General features: G+C 44.3%; 1 protein-coding gene and 1 long non-coding RNA gene across 2 annotated transcripts in view; one reads left to right on the forward strand and one right to left on the reverse strand.

Moving 5' to 3' along the window:
- Window positions 1–12796, forward strand: part of LIMK2 (LIM domain kinase 2) — a 52391-nt gene that overhangs the window by 13788 nt on the left and 25807 nt on the right. The gene's annotated exons all lie outside the window — the stretch shown is intronic.
- LOC112480596 lies at window positions 211–9802 on the reverse strand. Its single transcript, XR_003046677.1, has 2 exons — window positions 9035–9802; window positions 211–3516 (listed from the first exon to the last, which is right to left on the reverse strand). It is a non-coding gene; the product is annotated as an uncharacterized LOC112480596 (long non-coding RNA).

Raw genomic sequence — 12796 nt, forward strand, 5'->3', positions numbered from 1 at the left:
TTAGAAAGCTGTTGTCACTTCATCAGACAACAGACCATTTCTGCTAAATTTGTGACTCCAGGAAAGTTCAGTGAGGAAGTTACACATGTAGCAAACGGAGACTGTGGTGTAATAGGCTGGCCGATGACAGAGTGTTTTCTGTGATACTGAAAGCCATGCTCATTTTCTCACCTACACCCCCATCTAAACAAGCACTATTTAGAATCACAATTGCGGTAACAGTTTCCATTTATTGAGTGCTTACTCTGTGCTATATTATACACTGTCCTAAGCATTTCACATGCGTTATTTCATTTAATTCTTACAGCAACCTAAGAACTGTAGAACTGGTCTTAACTTATTTTACAAATAGGGCAATGGAGGTTACTTGCTCACAGTCACAGAGCCAGTAAGTAGCACAGCTGGGATTTGAACCCAGGCATTCTGACCTTTTACTTAGAAGAGTCTCTTTGCATTCCTGAATATGGGCATGTCATTTAACCTCCCAGAGGCTCTGTTTCCTCTTCTGTAACTTCAGGATCAAAACACTTACCCTACCTACCACACACTGGGTATCAGATAGCATTGAAGGGTTGGTTCATGAACTCTCAACTGTCAGTAAAAATGCCATTAAATTTCTCCTGAGTCTCTCTCTGGCTCAGGAGTGTGTAGAGCAACCCTGCCATCTGCTGTTGTACTGTTGATATTGCTGCCGAATTTAATGATCCAAGCCTTTGATTCTAGTTTGCTATTTGTCTAGTTTATCTCTAAGGAAACAGCCAGCCAGGTCATTAAGTCTAGCTACTGGATGGGAGGCTGGGGCCTTCCTGACAGGACAGGAAGGACAGACACCTGGGCCTTCCTGTGCCCCTACAAGGGACTCCAGCGTGAACATAAACTAAGACTCCTGGTATGTATCAGCATTATGTAACCTGCAGTGTGCTTTAATCCTGCCTTGTTCTTTAGGAAGAAAGAACTAAGACCCTGTAGAAGCCCCATAGCTGCTATTCAGGGCAGAGATGAAGAGGGGTGGGGTGGGGCCAGGGATGGATGACTGACGTCTGTTAAGCTTTGTTTAGTGAGTTTCACTTAGACTATCTGATTCAGCTCTCACAATAATCCTGCAGCCCCATTTGGTAGTAAAACAGGAAGGCTCAGAAAGGTGATGTATCTTGCCCAGGGTCACACAGAGCTGACATTTGAACTCAGGTCTCCCTAACTCCCCAAAGGGTCCTCTTTGCACTGGGACTCCCAGGAAAGAAAAGTAGACTTGGAGTTAGAAGACCTGAATTTGAGTCTTAGCTGAGCCAAGATAGCTGTGTAACTGTGGGCAAGTTCCTTTGCCACTATAAATCTCAGTTTTTTATCAATAAAATGTGGTGAAAGTAATCCACCTCATAGCATAGTTGTGAGGGTCAAGGAGGTGATGGAGAAGATACTTCAAAAACATTAGAATGGTGTAATGTGAAGGGTTAGCAGCAGCACATAGCAACATTGTGCTTCTTAGTCTAACCAACCATTCACATGTAACTTTGAGCATCATCTACTTAAGGGCATCAAATTAAATGCTGTTGAGGAAACAAATTTGACATACTGCCCTGGCCTCCTAACTGACTCCCTCAGACAATTGAAAAACAAGTAATAATGTGGAGCATTTCTAATAGTGGGCTCTAGACTGGCTTCCATTCTGTCTCTCCCCTGAAACGTTCTCTAAAGCTCCACTTTAGAGAAGAGTGGTCCAATGGCCACTCTTCAGTCTTCATCTTATATGACCTCCCAAACTGCACTAGAAGAAGTAGAGAAAAGTGAATCAGAGTTTGGAGTCAGGCTGCTTGTGTTTTTATTCCAGCTTCTATACCAGCCACCTGACCTTGAGTCAGGTGCTTACTCTTTTTCTACCACAGTTACTTCAGCTGTAAAAGGGGAAATGGTTCTCACCTCAAAAGGTTGTTGTGCAGATTAAATTTGATCATGAAGTCAAAGCCTTTGCCATTACCTGGTCATAGTTAAGACTTAATAGATGTTAGCATTTATTATTGGTGTCTGTCACTGTTGAAACATTCTCTTCCCTTGGCTTTCATAACATTCCACACTATCCTGGTTTTCCTCTGCTTCTCAGGTCATTCTAGTTTGCTTATCCTTCTCTAGCTAGCTGTGAAATGTTGATGTTTCTCCAGATTCACTCTCTATTTTCTCCCTAGGTAATCTCACTCTCACCCTGGCTTCTGTTGTCCTCACATACTGATGACCCCAAAATTCAGTCCAAACCTTTCCACTGAGCTCTAGACCTATCTAGCCTACTGTCAACTTCACATTTCCATTTGAATGTCTTCCAGACATCTCAGACCCAGCTGGACTTTCAATCTTCACCCCAAAACTGACTCCCCTTCATTGTAACCTGTCCCACTGGAGGGCAGCACCATCTACTTACTGCTCAAGCCAGAACCTGGGAGTCCTTGATACTGCTTTTCTCATCTTCCAAGCCTGTTAGTTCTGTTTCTAGATAATATTTTGAGCGTGTCCACTTCTTTCCATTTCTCCTTATACCACCCTGCTCCAGGCTACCATTTTCTCATATGGATGCCTGCAATAGCCTTCTCACTGTCCATGTTCACTCTGTCCCCTCTAATATATTCTCCATAGAGCAGCCAGAGTGAGTGATCTGTAAAGAAAAATTCTGACCACATCACACTGTGTCATCTCTCTGTTCTTATACACTTCCACAACTTTCCAGCATTCTTAGATAAAAACCAAAGTCCTTAATGTGGCCTGCAGAGTCCCCATAGTCTGTCCTCTCCCCACAGCCTCTCACCGTCTCTACTTCAGCCTCACTGCTCCTCGCTGGGTCCAGAACACACCCTTCTTCCTTCTGACACGGCCTTTGTTCATGCTGTTCTCTCTGCCTGGAATGTCCCCTCGCCCTCTTTTGGCCTAATTAACTCCTGCTCATCCTTCAGATCTTTACCTGGGTGTCTCATAGAAATAGTTATAGAATAGGTCATGGCTCTTGTTTTGTGCTTTCTTAGACCTTTCCTTTGAAACTTCTTTTTGTGATTTTAATTTCACATTTATTTATTTGATCATCTCCTTAATGACATCCTGAGACCCCTAATATTCTGTAAACATAACTTGGTCAGGAATCATGTGGCGTTTTGCCCCTCATTGTGTTACCACTGAGCACATTGTTGGCATGGGAGGGATATTTGTTAAAAGAATTGCCGGGGTGGCCAAGAGATATGATGTAAGTGAGGCCTTTCCCGGCCCTTCCCCTTCCCCACATCCTTCCCTTAGCAGCCACCATGGTGCAGTTACTGTAAATGGCAGGGAGGAATTGGTTCCGGACATTGGGTTGTTTTGGAAAATTGCCTGCAAATGTTGAGGTGAGAAGTTAAAGCTTTGTCTTTGCCCCCAAAAGAGCCAGAGAGGCTGATCCAGCAGTCCTTCTATCCAGCAGTCCTTCTATCCAGCAGTCCTTCTATCCAGCAGTCCTTCTATCCAGCAGTGGATCTTGAGCTGCACTTCTCTGTAGGTACAGTCCTGGGGAGAGAGAGGCAGTAGAGGGAAGAATGAGTTCAGCTACTCTAGCACAAACTAATTATGAATTGCCCTGAAGTCTGTCAAATTTTGATTCTAATCGTAAGTTTTTAAAATTTGTTTTTAAAATTTTAGAAATCTTTGAAGGGTGGGAAGGTGTATATGGGTTGGTGATTCCCTATGCATTTTGAAATGGAAATTTGTCCTCTGGGAGTTACACTAGTTAGATCTACATATTAGGAGAGCAGTAACGTGTGGTAGTTAAAAGCACAGACTCTAGAACCAGATTGCTTGGGCTGATATCCTGGCTCTTCCATTTATTAGTTGTATACCTTGGGCAAGTTATTCACCCTTTCTCTGCTTCATTTTTTCTTCTATGAAGTGGAGATACTGACCTCTTTTCTACCTCCTAGTGTTATTGCAAGGGGTAAAATGAGGGAAGTCATGTGTAGCACTGAGTGGCAGGGCCTCACACAGAGTAGTGCTCCTGAGTGTTAACCATTTGTTATTAGCTGCTAGGGAACCAAATGTCTCCCAGGGCTGAATGATATGTGAATTGGTGATTGTTACATGTCTAAAGAAGTAATGATTTTTATTTAATTAAAAATAAGTTTTTAAAAAATAGTAGAATAATGAATGGCCAGCAGTGAAACAGAAAATGAAAAGTCAATGGGGCAAAACTAGTAGTGTGTCCAGATAAAGATACTGAATCTTGATTTGGACACCAGAAGGAAATTTTTTGTTTTAGACAGGGCTAGTTTGGCCAGCTCACTCCTGCGAGAATAAAATTTCTCTCCATGGCTTCTCACTTCCCTTTATTTTAAGTCCATGCTCACAGAGCAATCTTCTGATGCCTAATTCAGCTTCCCAGAACTCTCGATAATAGGAAGGATCTGGAGGTAGTGCCTGTATAGGGGATGTGGGTGTTCTGATTTCATAACATATGGGTGTCAATTCATAAATGGACAGTGGGGTTGATAAATGGTTGTGTAGAGCCATCCTAGAATGTCTGCACCTCTCTGGGTACTATGAAGTCTTGTTTCTGGACCTAAAAGACCAAAAACAAGGCCTGGATTAGGGTCATTCACCAAGGTGACACTAGCCTCTGGGTCGTCATCCAGTCAATCTTTCTCTGACCATAACCCCTTCCTCGTGGCTTCATTCAGCACCGACCTACTAGTGTGGAATTTTTCATTCTCATAACTCCTTTCTTCTACAGAGGAAGAAGAAATTGAAGCCCAGAGAGCTTTATTGGCTTGCCTCAGATCACTCAGAAAGTTTGTTGTTAGCCAGGTCACATTTCCAGGTCTTCTCTGCCAGGCCAGGGCTCTTCTCTGGGCATCCCCTGGGAATTTGTTAAGGCATCCAAAGCATTTTTCCCCCAGTGCAGCCGGGAGGAGAACGTCTGTGTAAACAAGCATTTGACACTGAATGTTGGACATTCAGTTTTCTAATATTAGTATCACAGAGCAACAGTGGATGATTATCTAAAAGGGGTTGTGTGATCCCATTCGTACATTCTACACCCCATACAAACAAATCTCAGCTGTTAAAATGAACAACTCAGTGAAAATGTAGCCTGAGGACAAAGCCTTAGCCTACTGTTCGTGAACACTCATTGGCCAGCAGACGTCATGTGGATATATATATAGCCAACTGTAGACTTGAGAGAGACAAACTGGCAAGTAAAGACCAGCGTGTCTTTGGTGTTTCAGGCTTTCCATCCTATTCATTGGGAAGCTCTGCTGTGTACATACCTCTGATAACTCTTCACTGCCTAAGGGCTACTCTTTCACCTGGCATACTGGGCCCTTGGTGCTCTGCCCCTGCTCTCTTCCACCATCCCAGCCTCCTCTCTGGTCACTCCTAACATGTGTCCTGCATTGCAGCTTATGGGCTGTACTCTGTTATGCCTTCGTTCATTTGCTCATGTTGTGCCTTCAAACTGAAATGTGATTGTCTGCCTGGCAATCAACCTGTTACATTCAGCCAGTATATCCTGCCCTCTGTGGAAGAGCCTCCCTGAATCCATCATCACCCCTCCCCACCAATGAGAAGAGACTTTTTCTCCCTCTTTGTTATTCTCCTCATATCTCAGTTATAGCCCTGTCAATGTTTGTTTACATATCTAACGTCACTCTTACAGTATGAACTTCTGTAAGTCTGGAGCCATATCTAGTTCGTCTTTATGCCCCAGAGTGCCTAAAATGCAGCAGATACTCCGCGTTTCTTGGGTGAATGACATTTTTGTAGAATGACCACCTTTCTCTTTGGACCCTTGGATCAAGCCCTTCCAGTATGCATCATCACCATCTCTGCTCTGCATGATTCTCCTAGGCAAGAGCTTTTCTTTTGAAGTGGGAGCATGGAATAAGACCTTTGTCTGTAAATATTATTCCAAAGTCTAAAATCATCAAAGCTAGGGCCTTCTGCACTGCCTCAGGGGGCTGCTAATTTGTCTTGTATTTCTCCTCCAAGGGCTAGAATTCCTCCTCCCCTGGCCAGTGTTGGAGGAGTGCTAATAAATTCTTTCTCCACTCTTCACTATTATTGAGGAAACCTCCAAGTACCTCAAGGCAGATTTGAATTAGGATAGTTTTCTTTGCTGTGTCACTTGTCTTCTGGCCATGCCTTCCTGCGGCTGTCCTATAGTGATCTTGGTTAGATCAGAGGGTCCTCTGCTGGGCTCTGTTCCCATCAGTAGCTATGACTCTTATAGCAGCACCAACTGTTTCTGAAGTTGGCTAAAGTCAGGTCTTGTACTTTGTCCTTTTAAACTTGTTTCAGTTCCAAAGGTGGCCTTTTCATGAGATGACCTTATATTCTGGAGTGACCTTTTCCCAAGGTACCCTGAGCACTACCACTAACTACAGTGTCACTGAGGAAGAGAGAGGCAGCTACTGTGGGTTACAGATGACTAAAAACAGCACCAGGGAGGTGAAAGTCCCTGTATTGTATCCAGAATAAGATGAACAACCTGTCTTGCAATCGTTTCCTCATTTGTAGCAAGGGCATAATAGCGATCTGTCCTGCCCGCCTTTCAGAGTCAGTATGAGAGTAGAATGAAGTCAAGTGCAGGAGCACATAGGAGAGAGTAAAGCAGTGCTTTCCGTCTCCAGTGTGCATCAGAAACACCAGGGCTTGTTTAAAATGCAGATTGTGGGGCCAGAAATCTTCATTTTCAGCAATCTGCCCAGAGAAGTCCAGTGCTGCTATTCTTCTAGCCACATTTTCAGAAATACCAGTGTAAGTCAGATAGCAAGTGTAAAATAGTTGTTTGAGGCAACTGTAGTGTCTTGGACCTGGAATCCAAAGACTTGGGTTAAATCCCAGCTCTGCCAATTTTTAGACCTGCGACCTGAACAACAACCTTCTATGTTGAACCTCAGTTCCTCATTTGCGAAAAGGAGATGATAACCTCAACCTCAAGAGTTACAAGAATTAAATAAAAGGATATGTGAGCAAACCCACCTGAGTGCTTGGCTCATGGAACTGTCAGTATTTTCCAGAGTAAGAGCTAAGTGTCTGCAACTGCGGGGGTGTGGTGTCATTTTAATAAACACCAGGCAAAAGAAGATCTTTGGCGTCCATCTTAATCAGGTATCATGGATATCTGGATAGAACCTTAGAGATTTAATCAGATCCCTTCTTTTATAGCTCATGAAGTTGAAACTCGGAAGGGAGGACAGGAAGCCCAGGATGTAAGAGGGTACGCAGACATATGAAATGTGTTTAGATTTTCAGAATGAAAAAACTATTCCGCAGTATACTGGGTGGCAAGGGGGGTGCGGCACTTATTAGCACAGTAACAGAACCACTGTCAGTAACTTTTGAGAAACCATGGAGAATTGAAGGTATTCGTTCTATACCTACTATATACCAGGCACTGGGGATTGATTAGTAAAATAAATATGGAGATGGATAACTGGCTCAGTTTTCAAAAAGTAGGAAAAAGAGATCCTGGAAAAAGTAAACTCATATCCTTTTGACTTGACTCCACAAAATTCCACTAGATGGAATTTTGCAGATAATGGAATAAGTGGACAGTGAGTACTTAGCAAAGGAGCTGATCACTTAGAAAAGGATTCAGCAGCAGTGAATTTGTTATGGCTAATCAGATTTGACTTCATGTTCTCACTAGGTTGCTAGTCATGAGACCCTCTCTTGATTTTTACAAGTCATATGATAAACTCTTTCATGATATCCTGATAGTAAGAATGTAGGCAGAAAATCTAGAAAAATCAGATGTAGGAGTTCAACATACCCAGCAGTTTGGGACCCCATGTTGGAGAGGTGAGATTCCTGAATGTCTTGCTAGGGATCATGTTGAGGAAAAGGCATGGGATTTGACGTTAACAAACCTGGCAAAAGCCCTACACTCACAGTAACCTTGGATGAATTACCCACATCCCTGGGCTTCCTTTGCCTATCCTGTACTCCTTACGAGGTTATTGCAAGAACTAAACTAGATGATACTTTATAAACATTAGTTACTATCACCATTCTCATACTGTAGTTGCTCTTAATGGAGGTCCTGAATCATGTTTGTTTACTAGGCATCTGTGGACATCAGGTGAGGGCCTCAGGTAATCGATCTGGTAGTAGACAGATATGGACCTAGAGCCCTTCTTTGTGATGTGCTTGGGGATATGTCAAGGGAACCCTTCCCAGAGGAGAGTAAATGCTCTGTTGGAGTTGAGACTAGAAAAAGGAGGAGGAGAAAGTCACCAGCTGGGGACATAGGAGACTGCAGGAGCTAAGATGGCAAAAGCTTAAGGGGCTGCTTGCAAGAGCCTTTTGTGGATGGGTCAGGAAGTAGAGTGGGCAGAAGGTGGCCAGAGTGTTGACGCTGGTGGGGAAACTGAAGAGACAGCTTCAGGCAAGCTTTGCCCTTGGACAAGAGCACTATGAGAAAAGTATGAAATATTTGCTCTAAATCATGAGACTTCTTCTTATTGTTGTCCATTTATCATTTTAAAAAGCAGCACTTAAATATAAGAAAAAATATAAATAATGTCAAAATAGTAGCAAATGAAAACTATTCATCCCAGCTTCTTGTCTCACTACTCTAAAGAGAAACTGATAACTACATGGCAGAGTCTTCCAGGTGGTCTCTAAGGATTATGTGCATAGACTTTTTAAACAATGGGATTATTCTTAAACTCTTTCTGACACTTGGATTTCTCACATGACACCTTACCCGGGACAATTTCTGTTTCTGTAGCTAGGACTTACCCTACTATTTTGAACAGTGCATCATATTCTATTGTGTGGATGTGTTATTATACTTAGCCCACTCCCATCATTAGACATATGGGATTATTCCTAATCTTTTAGTATTAAACAGTGCTGGACACATGCCTTGGCACATTTGTGGGAATATTTCTCTAGGCAAAATTTCTAGCAGTGGAATTGGTTGGACTCTCATTTTTAGAAAGACGACTACTGCTGAGTGTAGAAAGTGAGTTAGAAGAGAGGAGGAGGAGGGAAAGTGGTCAGTAATGGGGATGGCGGTGCTCACCTTTCAAGAGTCAGAAGCTGCAGCGTCCGCAGGAGCTCCCTTTCCTGGTTAGAGTCCTCCTGGCCAGTAGAGGGCCACACATGAGCACAGTTCCTTGCACTTCACATTATCTGACCGGAGCCTTCTTTGGAGGAGAGATTGGGGTGATTCATTCATTCGCTGCTCCTCCCCAGAGTGTTCACTTGAGCCTGCCTGCCTTGAAGGCTGTTGTCTCCAGCCTCTGGTAGCCGCCTTCAGCCCCTTCCAAGGAGTCAGTTTGCTCAGCTTCCAGCCAGGTTTCTAACTTGTGAAATGTGTAGGAGATTAGCACCCCTTATGCCATCTTATCCTGTCTGTAACTTCCAGTCCAAGGGTCCCTGCAGATGTCTCTGGAAGCTGTAACTGCTGAATCCCCTGTCAGCTGCTCTGGGGACCTAGAAGAACAGCTTTCCACCCAGGACCAGTATCCAAGGGCAAGAGGGAGAAATACATCCTCCAGTGTGACCTTTTACCTCTCAGTTCTGGGAGGTTTGGGCCCTTTGATCTTGGCCCTGAGGAACCACACACTTGGGTCTGAGCGGCCAGCAGCTTCTCACATCTGGTGATCAGTCCTTCAGTGGTTCCTCCTGAAGGTCTGGATTTATGGGAGTCAGATGGAGTCCACCTAGGAGGGGCTTCTGCTTCTTCAGCTTCAGCTCAGGACATGGGGAGACGGCTGCCCCTCTTCCAGAGGGAGGCAGTTTTCGTGGCATTGAGACGTCCTCTTACTAGTTCCCCACACACCCACCCACCCACTGAGTTCTTTGTAAGGGGAGTGGGGGGAACAGAGAATGCCTGCAGCCTCTTGCTCACATTCCTAGACATCGACTCACTGCACCCGCCGCCGCTGGAACAGCAGGGCTGTGTGAAATGTCAAGAGGAGTTATGCTCATGGGCTCCCTGGCCCCAGTTTCTTTGTGGCTTGCATTTTCTTCTATCCGCATTCTGTTCATCAGATGGAAATCAGAGAATGCAATTAGAAGATAATTTGCTAGTTCCAAATTTAATTTGGGGCCCCCTTCTTGCCTGATCGAATTACAGGGAACATAATAGATTTTTGGTGAGAAATAGTTGGCTCTGTGGCTAGGAGAAAAAGAGCTATGTCCTGTATGTTGTTTTCCCCTTCCACCCTGCTCCTCTGTGCTCTTGTGTGGCCCCCAGGCCAGGATTCTGATCCCCTCAGGACAGCTCAAGAAGTTTAAACTCAACTTGAGACCCAAGGAAATAGGGGGTCCTCTGCAACCTTAGAGGGCTGAAAATGTTGAAGCTGAAAACTATTCAGAGAACTAATCAAGGTCCAGACAGAGGCAGCAGCTTGCTGAAGGCCACATAGCTAGTCCATAGTGGTATTAACAATAGTCTTAATGATATTAGCAGCTAACATTTATCAACCCTTAACGTGTTCCAGACTGTGTGCCACGGGCTTACGTGCAATGCATTGTCGCATTCAAACCCAGACAATCTGGCTCTGGGCCCAGGCTGGGCTATAGCATAACAATGACAGAGCTCAGTATAGACAACCTGGGTTCGAATCTCAGCTTCACCTTTCACCGATACAGCTGGGTGACCTCAGGCAAGCGATTTAAACTTTCTGTATCTCCATTCCTTCCTATAAAGGGGAAATCTCAGCACTACCGACTAGTGTGGGTTAAAATTCATTCATATGTCTAAGTGCTGCAAGTAGTGCTTGGAGCAGGCTGAGCACCCGGTTCAGTGCTCACCCCCCACTGCCTCTGGGGCTGGAATGTGGTGTCTGTGTGGCAGTTGAAAGATGTGGCTGAGTTCTGCACAAATGCCAAAAGCTGGTTGTCACTATTAGAGGCAGTAAACAGAGTGGTTGAGTGCGTTGGCTCTAGAGCAGAGATCAGCAAACTGTAACTCCACCTCCTGTTTTTGTGCATCTGTGATTTTTACATTTTTAAATGGTGGGAGGAGCAAAAGAATATTTTATGGCACACGAAAATTACATGAAATTCAAATTTCAGTGACCATAAATAAAGTTTTATTGGAACACAGCCATGTCTATTTCTTTACATTTTATACATGGTCACTTTCATGCTGCAGTGATGGAGTTGAGTAGCTTTGATGGAGTATTTGTATAGGACTGCCACCCTAAAATATTTGTTCTCTGGCCCTTTACAGAAAAAATGTCCTGACCCCTGCTCTAGAATCATACTTACTGAGTTTGAAACCCAGCTTCACCACTTATCAGCTGTTTGTCTTCAGGCTAGTGACATAACCTTTCAGAACCTCAGTTTCCTCATCTGTTAAATGGGAATGTTAATATCTACCCACCATATATTGATAATTTAAGTATAATAGATAACAGGTGCAGGTCCGGACAGGCTTGCACAATTGTCCATCACAGGACCATGTGGCCTAATGGATAAAGCATCTGATTCCACACCAGAAGATTGAAGATTCATGTCCTTGCATGGTCACTCATAGGCTTGTTTTTTACCCTCCACTTAAAAATTTTCCCTCTCTTGGGATTGCACCCTACTTGGGCCTAGGATCTCTGGGTGTGCCTGCTATTGGCCCTCCCACCCCTCAGGTATAGCCTTGTGCCTGCAACTGTGGAGCTCAGGACCCAGGGCCAAATTGCACCCAGGGTGACCCCAAGGGCACTGCAGGACCAATGCTGGCCAGACCCAGGCAGGCTGAAGCCACCAGCCCCAGTGCCCGGGAACCCACTGGGGATTGGCTACATGAATTAGAGTTAAGATGAAGAGAACTGTGACAGATGAGGTATTGGACTAGGTGTGGGGGATAGGGTAGTTGCCCCAAGGGGGTCAGAGGACAGGTTCATCTTAAACTATAATAGATTATTGTGACAAAAAGTTTGGAAATGGTAATAGTTGGACAATATTATGAATATAACTGATGCTACTAAATTATATGTTTAAAGAAGTGGGAAAAATGTCAGCTTTATCTGTCTACACACACACACATACACACACACACACACACATACACACACACGCACACATACACCACAATAAAAATGTTTTTTAAAAATAGATGCAAAGAACATAACATGGGTCCTGGAACATAAGTGCTCAGTAAATGGTAGCTTATAATAGGGTACAAACACAATCTCTCTTTTCACATTTATTGTTATCCCTGTGCCCAATGAGAGGAATGGAAAAAGGCTCTCTTATAACCCATCTACCACTTTTGCCATAGACAAAGGTGACTTCACTGGAGAGGAGCATGTGCCTGCTGGGAGAGAGCTGGTCTCACTCCCTCAAGTCAAACAGTGAGGTCTGGACGTGCCCCAGTCTTCTCCAGCAGCCTTGCTTTTTCCCTCAATAGTTCTGCAGATGAGATAAGGGAGTTTTCAATGGTGGGCTCTGGTTTGGGTATCTCTATAGCTGGGCTTTTCAGACAGACTCCCATTCTAGATATCTAGGCCCATCATCCCCACAGGCACCTGGACCTTGTTCTCCATCATCCCCCATTTTTCAATTTGAGAAGCCTGGTTACCATGGACACAGTGGAAGAAGCACCACTGCCTGCCTCCTGAGGCCAGTGGATGGTATTCTGGGAAAGAACAAATAAATGAAAGAGAGGGGACAGGTGACTTGGGCTCAGTCCCTGTGCTCTCTCCTACTTACAGAAGGGCTTTGAGGGAGATGTTTCCCTTTGAAGAGGCAGAATGAAGTTCAAGGCCTGAGATCTCTGGCTCTGGAGTCACATGGGCCTATATTTAAATCCCAGCCCTGCCACTGACTAGTTTTAGGT

Source organism: Pteropus alecto, unplaced genomic scaffold (assembly GCF_000325575.1).
Source record: "Pteropus alecto unplaced genomic scaffold, ASM32557v1 scaffold190, whole genome shotgun sequence".
NCBI lineage: Eukaryota > Metazoa > Chordata > Mammalia > Chiroptera > Pteropodidae > Pteropus > Pteropus alecto.